Here is a 20264-nt window from a genome sequence, read left to right as displayed (position 1 = left end):
TTTTGATTTTTATAACAAGAGCTCCTGTCTTGGCACATACCATTTTCCTCACTCCCTCTCCCCCTTGTCTCCTATATCTGGATTATGCACCTCTGTTTCCATCTCTCTTCACTGGAGTCCCTCTCCACTTTCAAAGGTCTAAACAAATGCCATCTTTTCCCTGAAGCCTTCTCTGATCTGCTTCCCCCTCTTCCCAAGGTGAAAATACTCTCTCATTCTCTTCACATTTTTTGAAACACATTTTATGATCTTCTCTTTCACTTATCTTATCCTTCCTGGCAAAATAGTTATATGTATATGTCTTTGTCCCCATCATCTGGTAGAGAAAGCTGGGCTGCTCAGGGGATAGAGTAGAAAACCTGAGTTCAAATCCTTCCTAAGACACTTACTAGCTATAAGAAATTTATTTCATTATTCTGTGCCTCAGTTTCCTCATCTGTAAAATGAGGATAATAATAGCACCTACCTCAGTAGTTATGAAAATCAAATGAGATAGCATTTGTAAAGTACTAATACATAAAAGCTAGCTCTTATTATTATTGCCTTATTCCTGAAACACAGGCTGGGGCCTTCTACATAAGATTTACTTCATTACTTAAAGGATCTATTATTTCACTAGGGTTACTCCCTCTGTTTACACAGATAGAGGCTTCCCCTCCAATCCAAACCCCCTCTGGTGGGTGATACCTATAGAACCAATGGGCTGCTGTTAGGTTGATTCATGAAGTCAAGGACATCAGTTTCTGGTTGAAATTATATATATATATATATATATATATATATATATATATATATATATATATATATATATATATATATATATATATATCATTGAATAGCAAGAATTGCCTCTTGCTTACATAGAGCTGAGAGCCCTTGTAAAGAAATTAGAAATGAGAATAGTAAAGAGAGTAAGATAGTGATTGGTTTAAAAAAATGAAAAAAAGCCAGCTCCTTCTGGTTCCAGCACATCTCAAGATGCCAAAGAAAAGGCCTTCCCGTATCCCGGATGGCACTTGAGGCAAGCTGCTGGAAGATTGCACAGTGTGTGGTACCCCTCCTGCTGCAGGAACAAAGACGATTAGGACCAGAAGTCAAGGCAGTCTGCTTTGGTGACAGATCCAGAAGAAGGCAGCCAAAGATGTTGTATTTGCTATAACTGTTTTTAGATGGGGCAACGGGATGGCAGAGTGGATGAAGCACCAGATCAGGAGTCCAGAGATGAGTTCAAATCTGCTCTTACGCTTACTGGCTATTGGACCCTGGATATTTAACCCTATTTGCATCAGGTCCTCATCTGTAAACTGAGCTAGAAAAGAAAATGGCAAGCCAATCTCCAGTACCTGTGTCAAGAATAGGATTTGACTGAAAACAACTGGACATCCTTGGTTAGGTGGAAGACCTCAGGAATCACCCAAAAGAACAATAGCTCAATAATCCATGATAGAGCCCAGGATCTCTATAGTCCACATTCCTCAACTATTGGGATAGTACAAAAGGAAATTAGAAAGATTTGTATGTGTATGGATTATGGAACTTGGAATAAGAGAACTAAGGGAAATCAGTACATGGATACAGGATACCATGATCTGTCTGCTGGCAGCCAGTGGCTTTTAATGTTGAACTTATATGATCAGTATCATCCAATCTCCATTGCAAAAGAACATAAGGGGAAAATGGCTTTCCATTGGGCAGTTTGAGTGCATGCAAGAGAAATTTCTGGGGCAGCTGCCATTTTTTAATAGCTCATGGAGAAATCAGTTGGTGACATGAACTACTTAGAAATGTTGATATATGATGTTCTAATTTGGAAGAGCCTAAGGAAACAGTCTTTCTTTGCTCCTCTTCACACATTATTGAATGAATAGTGGGATGTGGTTCAACCAAGAAGTACTTATTCAGTGCTAACTTTGTACCCAATAACTTCTTCTTTCTTTTCTTTTCTTTCTTTCTTTTCTTTCTTTTCTTTTCTTTCTTTCTTTTCTTTTCTTTCTTTCTTTTCTTTCTTTCTTTTCTTTCTTTCTTTTCTTTCTTTCTTTCTTTTCTTTCTTTCTTTCTTTCTTTCTTTCTTTCTTTCTTTCTTTCTTTCTTTCTTTCTTTCTTTCTTTCTTTCTTTCTTTCTTTCTTTCTTTCTTTCTTTCTTTCTTTCTTTCTTTCTTTCTTTCTTTCTCTTTCTTTCTTTCTTTCTTTTTCTTTTTGCTGAGGCAATTGGGATTAAGTGACTTGCCCAAGATCACACAGCTAGGAAGTGTTAAGTGTCTGAGGTCAGATTTGAACTCAGGTCCTTTTGACTTCATGGCTGGTGCTCTATCCACTGTACCACCTAACTTCTCCTCCAATAACTTATTAGTTTCCAAATCCCGTGGCTTTTTCTCTATTCTCATCCATCTGGGGTATGTGGTATGTTCATTGAGCACTATTCCTTTTCAGAGCTGCTCAGTGGTGGTGTCCACCTATACCCCAACTTTCATCTGGTTCTGTAAAAAGTTGTAACTTGCCCCAGCAGCCGCCCCTGGTGCAAACCATTTCAGCACAAAAGCCAAATTAGGTGGGCAGACCTCAAACCCATCAGTGAGTTAGAGGAATGGCCACTCCAAGCATTCTCCAGTGGAATGGGCTGATGGGAACAATTTGTTCCAACTGGCTACCAAGGTGGCTTTGGAGTGCTTAGAGCTTGATCAGACATTAAAGATGCCAAGATCATTCACTGCATCCAGGCCATCACCAGTCATCCTGACTTTTGTCCTGTCACTGAACTATGATGACTATGAAACAATGGGGTGATGGCTTTGTGTATCTCTAGCTCACTTAAATCCAATGCATTCACAGGTCAAGACATCACCCATGATGTCATCTGTCCTCTCTGCAATGAAGGACAAACAATAGCATCCATATTTTGCATGCACTTAGATAGGCACATATTGTTTCACCTGATAGAATATTTGCTCTTTAAAGGCAGGTATTGTTTCATTCTTGGTATCTATATCTGTAGCACCTAACTCACTGGCTGATACATAATAGGTTCTTAATAAATGCTCAGGATTGATTAATTCATTGATTAAGTGCAAGAAGATAGAAGAATGCATCACTTGGCCATCTTCAAAGATTTTTTTTTAAAAGCAAAAGCCTTTAACTTCACATCTGTGAAGATTTAAGCCATTGTCACTTATTGAACTCATCACGGAGGCAATGTGGTACAAGGTAGCAAATTTCCGATTTGGTATCAGAGAATCTGGATTCAAATCCTGGCTCTGTCTGACCTCAATTTCCTAAGATGATGGGATTGAATTTGAAGGTCTTCTGAGTTTCTGTCCAGCTCTAAATCTGTAATTCTATCCTAGCAGACAAAAATTAAAAACAAAAGGATTAAAAAAGGGGCCCTCTGATCTGATTCCTTAGATATTTTTTAATAGACCACTGGGAAAGAAATGAGATTAAGTCTTCTGGGCCTTGATCAACTACCTCAAACATACATGAGTGCTGGCCAGGGCAAGTCCAAGCCAGCTATTTGTGTCATGTACAGCAAACAGCTTCACAAATTTGAGCATCATTATTCCATTCTCAAGTAGACTGTGGCTTTGAAGTAGCTTTGAAATGAACTGTCACTGAGAAGTTTTGAAGTTGTATTTATGGAGTTTGAATATATAATCTTACCAGCACTAATATCTTTAGTGTCTGGTAGAGATGATTTGTGTGCAAACCAATTATGAGTTTAACATGTTTTACCATCAGGGAACCAGGTTGGTTTACTGACCAACCAACCAGAAAAGACAAATGTGGACTCATGTATTCTGTCCCATAGACCTGTCTCCTTAAAGCCACTGTAGTACCATGGATGAATGAAAGTGATCTGTGACATGTATGAATCCAGTCCCATAGATCCATGAAAGTGGTTGAAAGTATGAGACGGTACCATCAATGGATAGAAATTTTGTCATGTTGGACCAATCATCCCTACCTTGGCTGTCTTTTTGATGGTGGGACAACTCAGTGATGAAAGTCAAAGAGAAATGAGAGAATCTCCCACCAAAAAATAAGGATATGACCCTTGGAGGTTCAAGTTTTATTTTCCAGAGGGTATTCTGTGGAGAGAATAGCAGAAGATGGAGTTCTGTGATAAATGAAATACCATCTAGAGGAGAACTGATTTATTATGAAGTGTTCTCCAAGATCTATTGCCCTTTGACCACAAAGCCCCACATGACAGTTTTGGGTCACTTTTGCCAAGAATAAACTATAGAGCTATTATAAAATAAATTCTACTGACACAAGATGGCAGCCAATATCTGTAGGAAGTATGAGACCTCTACTTGAGATAGTCAAGTAAATGCTATCAATTCATACTGTGCATCTGAAGAGTATAATTAGCAGTGGTCCTTTGGAGCTCTTGTACACAAATGTTTTCTAACCCTTGGATAGAGATAGGAAAAACATAAGCTGTATTTTAGTGGTGACAAACAATTTCACCTGTTATGTACAAGTATAGACAACCAACCAATCAATCAACAAGTATTTATTAAGCACCTACTAGGTGCCAGGCACATAAAACACAAAAGCTCCTATGGTTGCCAAGGGGTTATGGGAAATATATTTCTTGGGATAAGGGTTTCCTTGCCAGGATCTCTCTGGCAAAGGTCAAGATTTTGAAAGGAGGTGTTAGCTTTGGCAAGAATCAAGAAATCTAGAGCTATACCTTACCATCCTTGGAGAGCTCCAACGTCAGAATATTTTAATCACACGGTAGTGAACTACTGTTGGGGAACTCAAGAGCCAAGTATAAACCTCAGTATAGTCAGCATGCAGCACTTTGAGGATAGGCCTATAATGCCATTAAGAATGACGCCATAGACTTTTCTCCATACTTGCCAATTTTTGGTTAAGAGACACAATTATCTATTGATTTGTACTTTGGAGCCTCAGAAGATGAGGAAGACGGGAGACTCGTAACCAGTGTGTCTCTTGGCTGAGATAATGGCCGAAGGCTGCCCAATGCCCAATTATGACCTCTATACAGTAAAGCTCAGAGAGAACAATCAACCACATTATGTTCAAGCTCATTGTCAGAAACTGTAATTTAAAGTAAAAAGTCCTACCAAGAAATCTTAACTGAGGGAAAATATATTAATGAATTAAAAAAGAAACCTTGCTGTCCAGGAAAAAGACACATTTTCATACCAGTGGAGACTCATCCATGTCAAGTAGTTGAAAGATCGCACAATCTGCTTGTCTATAGAACAACCTTGGAGATAGCTCAGGGTGCTCCTTGCTGCCAAAGAGACAAGAACCATGGAGAACTGGACAAGTGGGCCACCTGATTAACATCCTAAAGTTGTCTCACTACCAGGAGGACAAAGGAGGCAGAGAAGAATCAGCCACCACAAGTTTCTGAGGAATTGTTGGAACGAGAAATGATTCTTAATACGGAGAAGGTGTGTGCTGGCAGATTGGAGAGGGAAGAGCATGTTGGTAGGGTCTTGTGGGATAGCATGAGTTCCCAGGTAATATCTGCCATGACAAGGTGGAAAGGGTTGAATTTAAAAGCCCCCTCCTTTCCTTCCTAATACTCCAGTCCTAGGAGAAGGGAGGCTACTTATAGAATTAGTGTTTTTAGGGGCTGGAAACAGCTGTAATACCAGCCTAGGTCATTCCCAAGTTCAGGCATGTGACTGAGGATAATGAGAATCAGTCTGTGTCAACTGGGAGCTCAGAATTCAAGTTACAGGCCAGTGGAACTGAGTTTGGAAAACTGAAAAGAAGTCATTGCAAAAGTGCTGGCCAGGGACCAGATTGATGGATGCTCTAAGAAAGAGAAAGATGATTCTGCAGGCATCTAGATGATGCTCATTGACTGTGTGCATGTGTGCCCTGGCAGGAACTCAGCTTGTGATGTTAGGTGTGTCTCCTGTATTTGTTCTGCTGTATAAAACCCTCATATGTGATGTTCTGTGATATAGGCTACCACCTTGGATCAGGCCTTCCTCTCTTCTCAAGTGCATGATTGCCAAGGCTTCCTGACTAGATTACTTGCCTCTTGTGTCATTGGTTATGAGATCCTCAAGGATGGAGACTATCTTTGGCCTTGTTTATATTGTCAGGCCTTAGTACGGTGTCTGGTAAATAGGCATTTAACAATTGTTTATTAACTGACTATCTCTTCTCTTTCCAAGGCATACTACATCCAACTGCCAAATGGATATTCCTAAACGTAGGTCTAATAATATAATTCTCTTGCTTAAAGAAGGCCTAGTGGCTACCTCTTGTCTTCATAATAAAAAAAAAATTCTGTTTGACTTTAAAAGCCCTTCACAATTTGGAGTCAGCCTGGCTTCCGAGTCTAATTGCATACCACTTTCCTTCATGGATTTTTTGTTCCAGACAAAATGACATACTTGCTGTTCCCCACTTATACCACTCTGTCTCCTGCCTCCAGACTTTTGTACAAGCCTGCCTGAAATCCCCTTCCGCCTCACTTTTCACCTATTAGAATCATCACCCTTTCATTTCTTCTGTGCTCAACCCAACTGTCACCTACTAATGCATAACACATACATCATAGTGGGGAAGGAAAAGGAACAAGGAGGAGCATTTTTCTAGCACCTATTATTTGCCAGATACTACACTAAGTGTTTTATAAATATCATCTCACTGGACTTTGACAACAACCCGGGGAGATAGGTGCTATTATTATCCAGTCCATTTTACAGTTAAAAAAACTGAGACAGAGAGTTAATTTTCTGTATTTTATTATATGCATTGAAAAATGTTATCCTGAGTATTCTGAGAAGGGGTCCATAAGTTTAACAAAAAAGTTTAAGAACAGCAAATATGTCATTTTGTCTGGAATATAAAGTCCATGAAGGGCTACTAAGGCAAGATTTCTTAAACTTTTTTTGTGTCATGGATCCTTTTTTAAATCTGGTTAAACTTATGAACTCCTCAGAACACTCAGAAAAACATTTTTCAATGCATATAATAAAGCATAGATAATTACAAAGGAAATCAAGAGTTAATGAAAATAAAGATATAATTTTTTTCCTATTCAATTTCTGACATCTATCCATAGAGGGAATACCTATTCAAGAGGAAACCTATAACAACAGGTTTCTCTACATAGCTTGCATTTACTTTTTGGTGTACATGTTGTTTTACACCAATAGAAAATAAACTCCTTAAGGGTGGGTACTATTTTATTTTTGTCTTTTATTACCAGCATCTAGCAGATCTAACACATAGTAGGCATTTAATAAATATTTGGTGAATGAAGTAAAGGCATATTATGGTTTATATGTAGTCTCTGTATTTGGCATTTACTATGCCACTATGAGGTAGCTAGATGATGCATTGGCTAGAGCAGGACTTCTTAAACATTTCCACTCATGACCTCTTTTCGCCTGAGAAATTTTTATGTGACGTCAGGTGTATAGATACATAAAATATGTATGAAAATCAAACATTTATAGATAATAAATCACAATTTTACAACCTCCACATATATTATGTAACTTTATATGAACTCGCGGTCCCCAATTTAAGGAAGTTTTGAGCTAGAGAACTGGGTCTAGAGTTTGGAAACATTGAATTCAAATCTGCCCTCAGACACTAATTAGCTGTGTGACCCTGAATAAGGCCTTTGACCTTTATCTGATTCAGTTTTCTCATCTGTAAAATGGGGATAATAACAGCACCTACCTTACCAAGTTGTTGTCAAAGTCTAGTGAGATAGTATTTAAAAAAATCACTTGGCACAGTGGTTGGCATATAATAGGTGCCAGAAAAATGCTTATTCTCTTTCTTTTCCCTTTCTCTTTCCCATAACGATGTATACATTTTTGCTATATGTGTTACATATTTGGTTTCTACATGTGACTGATATATCTAGACTGCTACATATGACAGTAATGCAGATGTATATACTATGTACTGATATATATTTTGGAAAATTAATTGATGATTTTGACATATACCAATTGATAATGTTTATATATATGTACATATATATAAACATACATACATATATATATATACATATAATGCTTACGTATATCCTTCAAGAGTACCAATATATACAAGTGTACAAGTATACCTGATGAAATTCCTAGAAATTGCAATTTTAACAGTTTAAGGGAACATGCAGAAGGGAAGGTATTATTTTTCTTCACAAATGCTTAAAAGGATCTCAATTATTAGGGAAAAGTCTTATTGTGTCCCACAGAAGTCTGTGCATCAATATAAAGCAAAGCAAAACCTAGCAAAATCAGAGCATTTTTCACCCAGGGTCAGCTCCAGTCCTTGATCTATGTCTGGCCATTGGACCAGATGGCTCTGGAGGGGAAGGTGGGGCAGGTGACCTTGCCCAGCCTCCCTCATTTACATCCAACCTGCCTGTTATGGTATGCCCTCCATAATATCATGGTCCTCTTCAAGAATGAAGGACATAAAGCAATCATTTTTGAAAGACTGGTAGAGCCTCATGAAAACATAATGCCCATGCACGGGCAGCAGAGAACAAGGACAGAGATAGGAGGAACCCAACGAGGCTGGAAACTAGAACAGACAATGGCAAAGAATGGAGGAGGTGTAGGTGCAGCCTAGGAGAGCCAGACTTACCTGTGAGCCCCAAGGATGTGGAGAGATGACAGCACTCGGCACCCAGACAGTCAAGCAGGATTAGAATGGGAAGGCTCAGCAGAGAAACCACTCCAGATGTTCTGTTCCCTGTCCTGCTCCTGCTAGGCTGGACACCCAGGAAGGATGGATTTGGAATTTGTATTCTCAAGAGGCAATTGGAGGAAAGCAGCCATTGGTGAAGGCTGCGAATATTGCTGCTGAGTTCACTATCTTTGACCAACCTTAGTAAGCCTGTTGTGATCATATGTCCTTTTTTGCACTGATTTCATGTGCTTCCTGCTGGGATGGTCTGGCAGGGCAATAATGGTGGGGGGCCAAGGAGAGTGATTTGTCAGAAATCATCCAAAAGTAAACCTTATCTGTATAAACTCAGAGCTAGGCTTCTGGACCATAAGCTAGGAATTTATCTTTTATCCTATTTGGCAATAGGGAGCCACTGAAGGTTTTTGAGTGAGGAAGCAGCCTGGACAGACAGACTTATGCACTAGAAAGATTAATCTTACAGTGGTGAATATTCAGAACAAATTATATGGGAGAGATAGCAGCAAGAGACTAGTTAATAAACTGCAACTGCAATAGTTCAAAGGATAAGGATAAGGAGGGTATTGCCAGGTGAAGTGGGAAAAGGGGAGAAAAGTGAAAGACTTTTCAGAGGTAAATTGGCAAGATTTAGTGCTACATGAGTCTTACTTGCCAGCTCTCTCTGATTGCTCTCACTTGGAATAAGGGCCATCCTAAAGGAAGGGAGATTGGGGGGGGGGGGGAGAGAGGGGGAAGAGAGAAAGAGAGAGACAGAGACAGAGACAAGAGAGACAGAGAAAGAGAAAAAGGAGGGAGGAAGAGACAGACAGAAATTGTGTGTGTGTGTGTGTGTGTGTGTGTGTGTGTGTAAGGAAGCCTGGAGGCCTCTGGGAGGTGCCCAGATATGTGCCTCATTCCCTGCCTCCACAGCACAAGCCCAGCTCCGCTCAGCCCAGACACTTTCTAGGCAGTTAGTTCCACGTGGAGTCTGGTTTTCTCCTGTTTTTCCCCTTCACAGGAAGGTTGACTCTTTCCTCCTGCCTCCTCCTCCTCCTCCTCCTCCTCCTCCTCCTCCTCCTCCTCCTCCTCCTCCTCCTTCTCCTCCTTTTCTTCCTTCTCCTCCTCCTCCTTCTCCTCCTTTTCTTCCTTCTCCTCCTCCTCCTTTTCCTCCTTTTCTTCCTTCTCCTCCTCCTCCTCCTTTTCCTTCTCTTTGCCTAAACAAGCGCCTGTCTTGGGTGAGCAGACTCTCCTATCTCCAGAGCCATTAGCTCTCACTCCATATGCTCCAAATGAGAGCTGTTTGGTTTCAAATACACAAGTTCTCCTCTGGCCTCCTCTCCCTTCCCTTGTCCTCCCTAATCTGCCAGTCCTGAGGAGCAGGAAGCACCAAACCAAGGAAGGCTCAATTTTCCCAAAGTTTTTAACAAGTCTCCATTCTCAGGGGTGGATTATTATGCTTCCCAATCATCTGCTCCAAGTTGGCTCAAGCTTTCCTGGCATCTCCAGCAAATACTGGAGCCAGAGAAAGAGGCTGGAGTGCTGTAGGAAGGGGGACCTCTGGGATGGGAGGGATGGGTAGCAGCAAAGATGAAGCCCCCGGGGCCCCTCGGAGCCAGTGAGCTCCCAGGGTACCCCAGAACAAGGCAAGTGAGATCTGTCTCCCCTCTCCTCTTCTTGCTTGGTTTCACAAATACCCTAGGAAACCAGTCCAGGGAGAGATAGGCAGCCAAACATCCTGGAGGAAGCTTGTCTTGGCCCAAATGGGTGAAGAGGGAGGAGGGGTTCATGCTGCCACTATAAATACGGAGCAGAACAGTACAACATATGGACTCTACTCCCTCTCCCCAGCCTCTCAGCATCCAGTTTTGCTGTTAGGATATTTGCTGTTAAGTTCCTTTTTCTTCCCTTCTCTGCATTTCAAAACCCATGGCACCATCTCTCTTTCTCTCCGCCTTTACTCCAGTTCCTGATGAAGAGGTGGCTCCTCTCCCAAATGCCGATCCTTCTGTTTATAATCTTGATCCCATACCCTCGGATCTTCTCCAAAAGACAGCCCTCACAATCATCCCTTTCCTCTCTCTATAAATTTCTAGAGATCCACAGGCTAGTTCCTGCTGGTTGCAAATGCACCCAGGTCATCCCATTTAAAAAAAGTCCTTATTTTTATACCCTCAAACTATTGTTCTAAATCATTCTCTTTTATATCAAAACTAGAAAAACCTGTCTCTATTTCTTTCACTTTTCCTCCTCTCATTCCTTTCTATCTGCTTCACATTTCATCATTCAACTGAAACTACTCTTTCCAATGTTACCAATGACTTTTTAAGCCCTAACACTGATAGCTTTTTCCCATTCTTCTTGATCTCTTTCCAGCACTTGACACTCTTGATCACCCATTCCTCCTCTAAATACTCTCTTCCCTCTGGATTTCTTTGACATATGTGACATACATATTCTTTGTTTTTCTCTTACCTGACTTTTCCTTTTCAATATTTTTTGCAGTATTCTACCAATTATGGGTATACTTCAAGGCTCTGTACCTGGACCTCTTCTCTTTATATACTTCTTTCTTTTTGGCCTCATTGACTCCCATAGTTACAGAGTACCTTTATGTAGATTATATACGTAGAATTATATATCCAGTCATAGTTTCATTCCTAAATTCCATCCTCACATCACATCAATTGCCTTTTAAATATTTCCAATTGGATGTCCCAATTTCAAAATGTACAAAACCAGAATGCATTATCTTTTTATTTTATTTTAACCTTTCAACTAATAGCATGTATTCTCTCTTTCCTACCCCTCCCACTTAAAAAAAAAGAATGAAAAACTTTGTAGCAGCTGTGTACAGTTAAGCAGAACAAATTCCCAGATTGTCCATGTCCAAAAATGAGTCTCAGTCTTCATCTTGAATCCATCACCTCCCTGTCAGAAGACTGGTAGCCAAATTCAGCACCAGTCTTCTGTAATCTTAGTTGGTCATTGCACAGATCAGAATTGAGTCTTTTAAAATTGTTTGCCTTTCCAATGTTGTTACTATATAAATTGTTCTCTTTGCTCTGCTTACCTTTCTCTGCAATAGAACTCATTATCTTGGGAGGCAAGATGGTAGACTATTCCTAGTACAGCTTTGCATCCCTATTAAACCTCCACAAAGATTCAGAAAATAGACCAGACTTAACTCTGATTAAGAACACCAAGAAAAGTTAGTGAGTCATTTTTTTCAGGACAGTTTAGGGAGAGACAGATCTGGAACCCTGAAGATAGAATCTGGCCAACACTACACATGGCAGCACTCAGAGACTGAAGGATATCTAAAACCAACATCAAGACAGGAAGCATCTGAGTAGGAAAAAATTATAGGCGGTCCCTAAACTAACCCAAGATACAGAAATGTGTACTGTCTCTCCCCTAGCTAATTGACTACCTAGTTTCCAATCATACTGGGGAGGGGGGGGCACAATCTGCAAATAGCAGTGGTGGAGAGGAGGAATAACTCATGGATCCTAGCTATGTACTGGACAAAGAACAGGTCCAAAAGAAAATGGTACAGAAGCTCCAATGCATGCTGAAACCTAGTTTCCAGCCCTGAGTGGAAGCCTCAATTGGGATACCAGTGCAGAAGTCCTAGACCAAAGGGGAGCACACCCCAGCTCTGGACTCAGTGACTAAGTCCAGCAGCAGTCTACTAAAGGTCCTAACTAAGGTCAAATTGAAAGACCCACACATAGATCAAGAATATACAGAGCTCTGACTAGGAGGACAATGAACAGACTCCATCCCAATTACATCACTTTGGGAGTACTAAAAACTCACAGGCTAGAAGAGTTAAGGAGGGTTTTTTTGGGGGGGTTGGTTTTGGGGACTTGGGGGGCTAACCTAAAATGATTTTAAAAAACAAGAGTAATAGAGGAGAAAATGAAAAAAGAGATGGGAGATATGGGAAAAGATATTAAAAAGAAAAATAACTTAAAACAAGAGATATGAAATCTTACCCTCCAAAAATAACTCCTTGAAAATTAGGATGAAGGGGCAGCTAGATTGTGCAGTGGATAGAGCACCAGCCCTGAAGGTAGGAGGACCTGAGTTCAAATGTTACCTCAGACACTTAACTCATCCTGGGCAAGTCACTTTACCCCAATTGCCTCAGCAAAAAAAGAAAAGGAAAGGAAAGGAAAGGAAAGAAAATTAGGATGAACCAAAAGGAAGTCAATGATTCTATGAAACAATAAGAAATATTAAATCAAAGTCAAAAGACAGAAAAAAGAAAAGGTAGGGTATCTAATAGCAAAAACAAAATAACCTAGAAAATATGAGAAGAGATAACTTAAGAATCACTAGACTACTTAAAAGTCTTGACCAGAAAAAAAAGATTTAGACATCATATTTCATGAAATTGCCAAAGAAAAACTAGATCTTTTGAAAACAGAGGGGAAAGGGACAGCTAGGTGGCGCAATGGATAGAGTACCAGCCTTGAATTCAGGAGGACCCGAGTTCAAATTTGATCTCAGACACTTAACACTTCCTGGTTGTGTGACTCTGGGCAAGTCACTTAACTCCAGCCTCAGGGAAAAAAAAAAAAGAAAAGAAAACAGAGAGTAGAAATTGAAAGAATCTACTGGTCATCTCCAGAAAGAAACCCCAAAATGTAAATTTTCAATAATATTACAGCCCAAATCCAGCACATATGGGTCAAATTTAAAACTGTTAGAAATAGCCAGAAAGAAGGAATTCAAATACCAAGGAATCATAGCCAAAAAAAAAAAAAAAAAAAGAAAGAAAGAAAAGAAAAGAAAAAAGAAAAAGAAAGGACCTAAAAAGAATTTTAGAAAAGTAAGATATCCTAGATCTCTGAAGAATATTGGATGGGAACAGAAAGAAGTGTACCTATTTCTCTGATACTTTTAGAAAAATTGACTATGTGCATAAAAAACTTCGCAAACAAATGCAGAAAAACAGAAATATTAACTATCTTTTACTGATAAAATACAGTAAACATTACATTCAAGAAAGGGCTTTTGAAGCAAAGATTAAAAATTAATTAGAATTTAAATAACTTAATTCTAAAGAATAAATCCTAGAAACAATCAATAATTTTACAAAAGATAATAGCAACATTAGACAACATACCAAATTTTGTGGAATGCAGCCAAAACATTACTTAGGGAGAAATTTATATCTCTAAACATTTTCATCAATAAAGAAAGAGCAGATTAATGAATTGAGTATATAACTAAAAAAAAAAAAAAAAAAAACCCTAGAAAAACCAATAAATTAAAAACTTCAATTAAACACCAAACTAAAAATCCTCAAGATGTAAAAACTGAAAGCAACCCCCCCAAAAAAAACCCCAACCCATTGATTTAATAAAGTAGGAGCTTAAAAAACCTAATAAAATAGATAAGCCATTAGGTAATTTGATTTTAGAAAAGAAAAAAGAAAACCAAATTATCAGCATTTTTTAAAAAAGTTAATTCAAAACCAATGAAGAACAAATAAAAGCAATTATTAGGAACTGTTTCATCTAAATATCTGCCAACAAAACTGACAATGTAAGGAAAATGATGAATACTGACAAAAATATATATTGTTCAGATTAACTGAATAGGAAATAGAGCATTTAACTAACTCTATCTTAGAAAAAAAAATATTAATAAATAAACTCCCAGAGAAAAAAAGGCAACATCAGATAGATTTATAAATGCATTCCATCAAACATTTAAAGAATAATTAATATGATATATGTGATATAATCTGTTTGGAAAAAATAAGATAAGAAAGCATCCAACCAAATGCCTTCCATGACACAAATATGGTCTTGATATTTAAACAAGGGAAGAGTCAAAACAAAGAAAGAAAACTAATGAATATTAATGCAAAAATTTTGAATAAATTAGCAAGAAGACTACAGCAACATATTACAGATACCAAACTGAACTAATACCAAATATGAAAAGCTGATTATATATTAGGAAAGTATAAACATAATTGACTGTATCAATAACAAAAATAGCAAAAACCATATGATTACATCAATTAATGCAGAAAAAGCTTTTGACAAGATACAATTCACATTCTTATTAAAACACTAGAAAATGTGAGAATAAATTGGGTTTTCCTTAAAATGATAAATTGTTATCTATCTAAAACCAAGAACTAGCTTTATATGTAATGGAATTAAGCTAGAGACCTTTTCAAAAAGATCAGGAGTAAAGTAGAGATGTCCATTATCATCATCACTATTTAGTATTGTGCTAGAAATGCTAGGTATCAGTCATCTCCAGTTGTCTTGATCTATATTTTGCCATTGAACCCAGATGGCTCTGGGGTGAGGCAGGTGATCTTGCCCAGCACTCCATCACTTAAATCCAATTCACTTGCATGTCATGGGATCATCTCCCCTGATATTATGGTCTTCTTTGAGAACGAAAGGCAAACAACAGCTATCACAGAAAAACTAGAAAAAGGAATTGAAGGAATTTTGTTGTTGCTGTTGCCGTTATTGTGTCATTCCAATTGTATCTGACTCTCTGTGACCCCATTTAGAGTTTTGTTGGCAAAAAATACTGGAATGATTTGCCATTTCCTACTTAGGCTCATTTTATAGATGAGGAAATGAGATATAAGTGACTAACCCAGGATCACACAGCTAATAAATGTTTGAGTCCAGATTTTTAACTCAGATTGTTCTGAGTCCAGGATTGGTTCTCTATCTCCTATACTAGCAGGTAAGGAATAAGCATAGGCAAAAAAAAAACAAAATAAAAATATTAATTTTTTTGCAGATGATATTTTGCCTATAGAAGACTAAAGAGTTGACTAAAAACTAACTGAAAAAATTAACTTTAGCAAATTTGAAGGGTACAAAATAAACTCACACATATCACCAACATTTCTGTATATTATAAACAAAATCTAGCAGGAAGAAATTAAAAGAGAAAAACATTTTTAAAATAACTACAAAATGTGCATAATACTTGGGTGTCTACCTTCTAGGACATACACAGGAATTATATGAACACAATTACAAATCATTCTTTATAAAAATAAAGACATCTAAATAATTAGAGAAATATAAATTTTTCATAGGTAGGACAAGCCAATATGATAAAATGACAATATTAGCTAAATTACTTTATTTATTTGGTGCCATAACAAACTATCAAAGAATTACTTTATAAAGCTGGAAGAAACATTAACAAAATTCATCAGAAATAACAAAAGCTCAAGAATCTCAAGTAAATTAATGAAAAAGTGGGGAGAAAGGGATCCTAGAAGCCCTAGATCTTAAACTGTACTATAAAATTATAATTATCAAAGCAGTTTGGTAGTGGATAAGAAATAGAGAATCTGATCAGTAGAAACAGATTAAATACAAAATATAGCAAAGCAAGTGATCTCGTATTTTATAAGCATAAAGATTCCAGTTATTGAGATAAAAATTTACTGACAAAAATTTTTGGGAAAACTGGAAAACAGTCTGACAGGAACTAGATGCAGGACATCTTATGCTGTCTCCGAATGGATTCATGATTTAGACATCAAGGGTAACATCATAAACATAAATTAGAGGAGCATAGAAGAAATTACCTGCCAGATTTATGGATAGTGGAAGAGTTTATGACTAGACAAAAAATAGAGAAGCTCACAGGATGTAAAATGGACATTTTTGACCACATAATATTAAAAAGGTTTTTGCACAATATAGATAAAATTAGAAGAAAGAAAACAAGGAGAAAAATCTTTGCCACAAGTTTTGAAAATGGTCTAACATATATAGAGAACTGATTAAAATTTCTAAGAATAAGACCTATTGGGATATAAATAAGCAGTGTTAAGAGGGAAAAAAATCCAAGCTGTCAACAGCCATATGAAAAATGTTCTAAATTGCTAATAAGTAGAGGACTGCAAATAAAACAAGTCTGAGATATTGCCTCAACCCCATCAGATTGGCAGGTTTTGGTTTTTTTTTTTTAAGTGTGTATGTGTTGGGGGGAGGAAAATGAAAAGAAGAGCTGGAAAGGCTGGAAGAAATCAGGTAAATTAATATACTGTTGGTGGATCTGTGAATTGGTCCAGCAATCTAGAAAACAATTTGAAACTATGACCAAAAAAAGCTATTAAATTGTATTTATCCTTTTTATCCAGAGATCTATGCATCAAAGAAATCAGAGAAAGGGAAAGAAGATCAATATATTAACAGAAATATTTATGACATGTCTTTTTATGGTGGCAAAAATTTAGAAACTGAGGGGATGCCTATCAATTAAGGAATGACTGAACAAATTATATTATATGAATGGATGGAATACTATTTTTTCTATTAGAAATGATGAAAGGGATGGTTTCAGAAAAACCTGGGAAGACTTGGATAAAATGGTACAAGATGAGGTGAGCAAAACTAGGAAAACAATTATAAGTAATAATAATAATATCAGTAATATTGTAATGGGGAAGAAGTATCCCAAAATATATATGTAAGGCTTAACTTCCCACCAGATTCCAGTTCCATAATAAATACATATAGCAAATAGCAAACAAACTCATTTATACAAGTCAATAACAAAACAGAAATCAGAGAAAGTATGCATAGGAGAATGTATAATATATGACACACAAAATGAATCAGCTCTTATTTTGGGAGTGAGATAACTCAAGTCAACCAAGAGGAAAAATTCTCCAAAGATTCCTGTGTAGAAGCCTGCAGATAGGGACATGTTAATAATTGCCAGATCTTCAATATGGAAGCTTCCTCTCAAAGTCTTACTTTCCCTTCTTGGGATCTGAAGAGAGAATGGGATGGTTTATCTTCTTTAGAAATGAGGGAAACTCTGAAAAGATCAAGATGTCTCCTCTTTCTAGGTCTCCCTCATGCAAATCCTGAATATCGAATAACTAACTAATCTCTGGCCTTTAAACCAAGGATTATACTTTTTATGGGTATGTATTATCTCTTCTGATAGAACATAATCTCCTTGAGGGCAGGAATGGTTTACTTTTTATCTTTGTGAATTCCTAGCAATTAGCACCATGCCTGGCAAGCTATGAGTGATAAATGTTTATTGACCAGCTAATTGATTGATTAGACACTGGGCAGACCAAGAAGAAAAGATAGTTGGGGGAAAAGGAAGGAAAATAAGAGGGAAAGAACAGTAGATTGGCCAGCTAGCACTGTAGCAATTTACCATTCCTGAGAGACCCTGTTTTTGTTTAGTCCCTTCTCCTAAGGGGAGCACAGGATGTCAGAATTAAGAATACAAAACATAAGAGTTGGAAAGCATATTAGCACATAGAATGTCATAGTACATTGAAGATTAGAAGTCAAAAAGTTAAACTCAAAAAACAGTAATTAAGTCCCTATTAAGTGGGCAGCCAGTTTACACATTGGCTAGAGTGCTGAGCCTGGAATCAGGAAGACTCATTTTCCTGAGGTCAAATGTGAGTTTCAAATAAGGCTAGATTTCCAGCTTTGTGATCACTTACTAGCTGTGTGACTGTGGACAAGTCACTTAAACCAGTTTACTTTTTCTCATCTGTAAAATTAGCTGGAGAAGGAAATGTCAAACTATTCCAATATCTCCGCCAAGAAACTCCAAAATGGATCATAAAGAGTCAGAGATGACTAAAAACTAATATTAAATTCAATTCAACAAATATTTATTAGTGATCTTGGTGTAAGACTTCATACTAAGCACTGGAGATAAAAGGACTAAAAAAAGCACTCTGCTCTCAAGGAACTTTTATTTTAGTGAGTTATAATAGTTAAGTAAATATAAAATAATTTAGAGAGAGAGAATTAACAATGGAGAATTTTAAAAGAATTTAGTGGTGAGGTGGAAACTGAACTAAATATTGAGGAAAGATAACAATTTTGAAAGGCAGAGATGAAGAAGGAATGCATTCTGGGAGGCAGGTTGGGGAGAGGTTGGGCACATGAGAGAGTGCCTGAAGGTAAGAGATGGAGTGTTGAGAGTTCATAAAGAAAAAGAGTGTGAAATAAACCTGGAAAGAGGTTTTAATGAAATTGTAGCAGACTTTGAATGCTAACCTAAAGAGTTAGTATTTGATCTTAGAGGCCACAGGAATCCACTGAAAGTTTGTATGTAGGACAGTTACATGGTCAGATCTGTGTTTTTAGAAGGATTGTTTTTTGCTGCTGTTCTTTGCTTGCTGGCTTTTTTCTTTCTCATTTTTTCCCTTTTTGATATGATTTTTCTTATACAGCATGATGAATGTGGAAATATGTTTAGGAGAATTGCACATATTTAACCTATATTAGATTACTTGCTATCTAAGGGAAGGGGGAAGGGAGAAGGGATGAAGAAAAATTTGCAACACAAGGTTTTGCAAAAGTAAATGTTGAAAACTATCTTTGAGTGTTTTTTTGAAAAATAAAAAGCTATTATTATTTAAAAATAAAATAACTCTCCTCCCAAAAAGAAGATTATATTGGCTTGAAAAAAGTATGAGCAGGAGTAAGGGAAATCAATTAGGAGTCTATGGCAATAGCCCAAGTGACAGATAATGAGATGCTGAACTATGATGATGGCTGAGAATCAAATCAACAGGACTTGAAAACTAATTGGACATGGGGGATTGAGGAAGGAGGAAAAATCAAGGATGACTGAGATTAGAAACCTAGCTGATTGGATGGTAACCTCCATCAGAAATAAGCAAGTTTAGAGGAGGGTCAGATTGGAGGGATGGGCTTGGGAAGAAGATGAATTGGGATTTAAGGTATAATTGAATTTGAGATCCAAGGTGAACTAGAAGCACCCAGATGAACTGGCTAGGAATGTTTGAAGGATCTGTCCAGTAAGATAGAAAAAACATTGGATTTCTAATCAGAAGGCTTGGGTTCAAAATTCACCTTTGCTTCTTGGACAACTTTCTTCTCTCTGGAACTAGATTGTCTTGAGGGGTTGGAATAGAACACTGTGACAATCCTTTCTAGGCTTAAAGGCTACAATGTCGCAGCCGCAGAAAGCCAAGACTTTGTCTGCTACAAGTGAGGATGGAGGATTGAGAGATCCAGGGATGGGTTAAGGGTAGGGGGGAGCAGGGAAGGGGAAGATACCAAGAAAGGCTGACTGGGAGGTTGCTCCTGCTTGGAAAAGCACAGCTCACTGTTCATCTCTGCTGGCTCTGCTAAGGCATATTTTTAGCTTCCTTCTGCACAGGGCCTCATCAGGTTCATCCTCCTCCTAGCTGCCCAGAAGCACAGACATCACTCAGATCTCTGATTGAAGCTTTCATCAACTACCAATCCCATGGGGCAGTCCTTTCCCAGCACCTCACTCCTCCAAGGAACCTGTTTAATGATTTTCATGCCCTTTGAGGGCAGTCACAGGCACATTAACAACCTTCCTCCCCACCCTCACCCCCAAACTCCCTTGGTTCCCTGGGGAAATCCATTCAAGCTCCATCTGGAGAGCCCTGCCAGATGGCTCTTTCAGTTGCCAATTAAAAAAAAAACAAACACAAAAAAAAAAAAAACCTCTCTTAAAAAAAAAACTATCTGAAACAATCCAGATAACTGACCAAATTTAGAGAATTCTAGATTCATTAGATCCCAAACACATCAAATTATAAATTATGTACATTTAAAATT

This window comes from Sminthopsis crassicaudata, chromosome 2, assembly GCF_048593235.1.
Source record: "Sminthopsis crassicaudata isolate SCR6 chromosome 2, ASM4859323v1, whole genome shotgun sequence".
Lineage (NCBI taxonomy): Eukaryota > Metazoa > Chordata > Mammalia > Dasyuromorphia > Dasyuridae > Sminthopsis > Sminthopsis crassicaudata.
The sequence above is the reverse complement of the archived record's forward strand: the minus strand, read 5'-3'. Positions refer to the sequence as shown.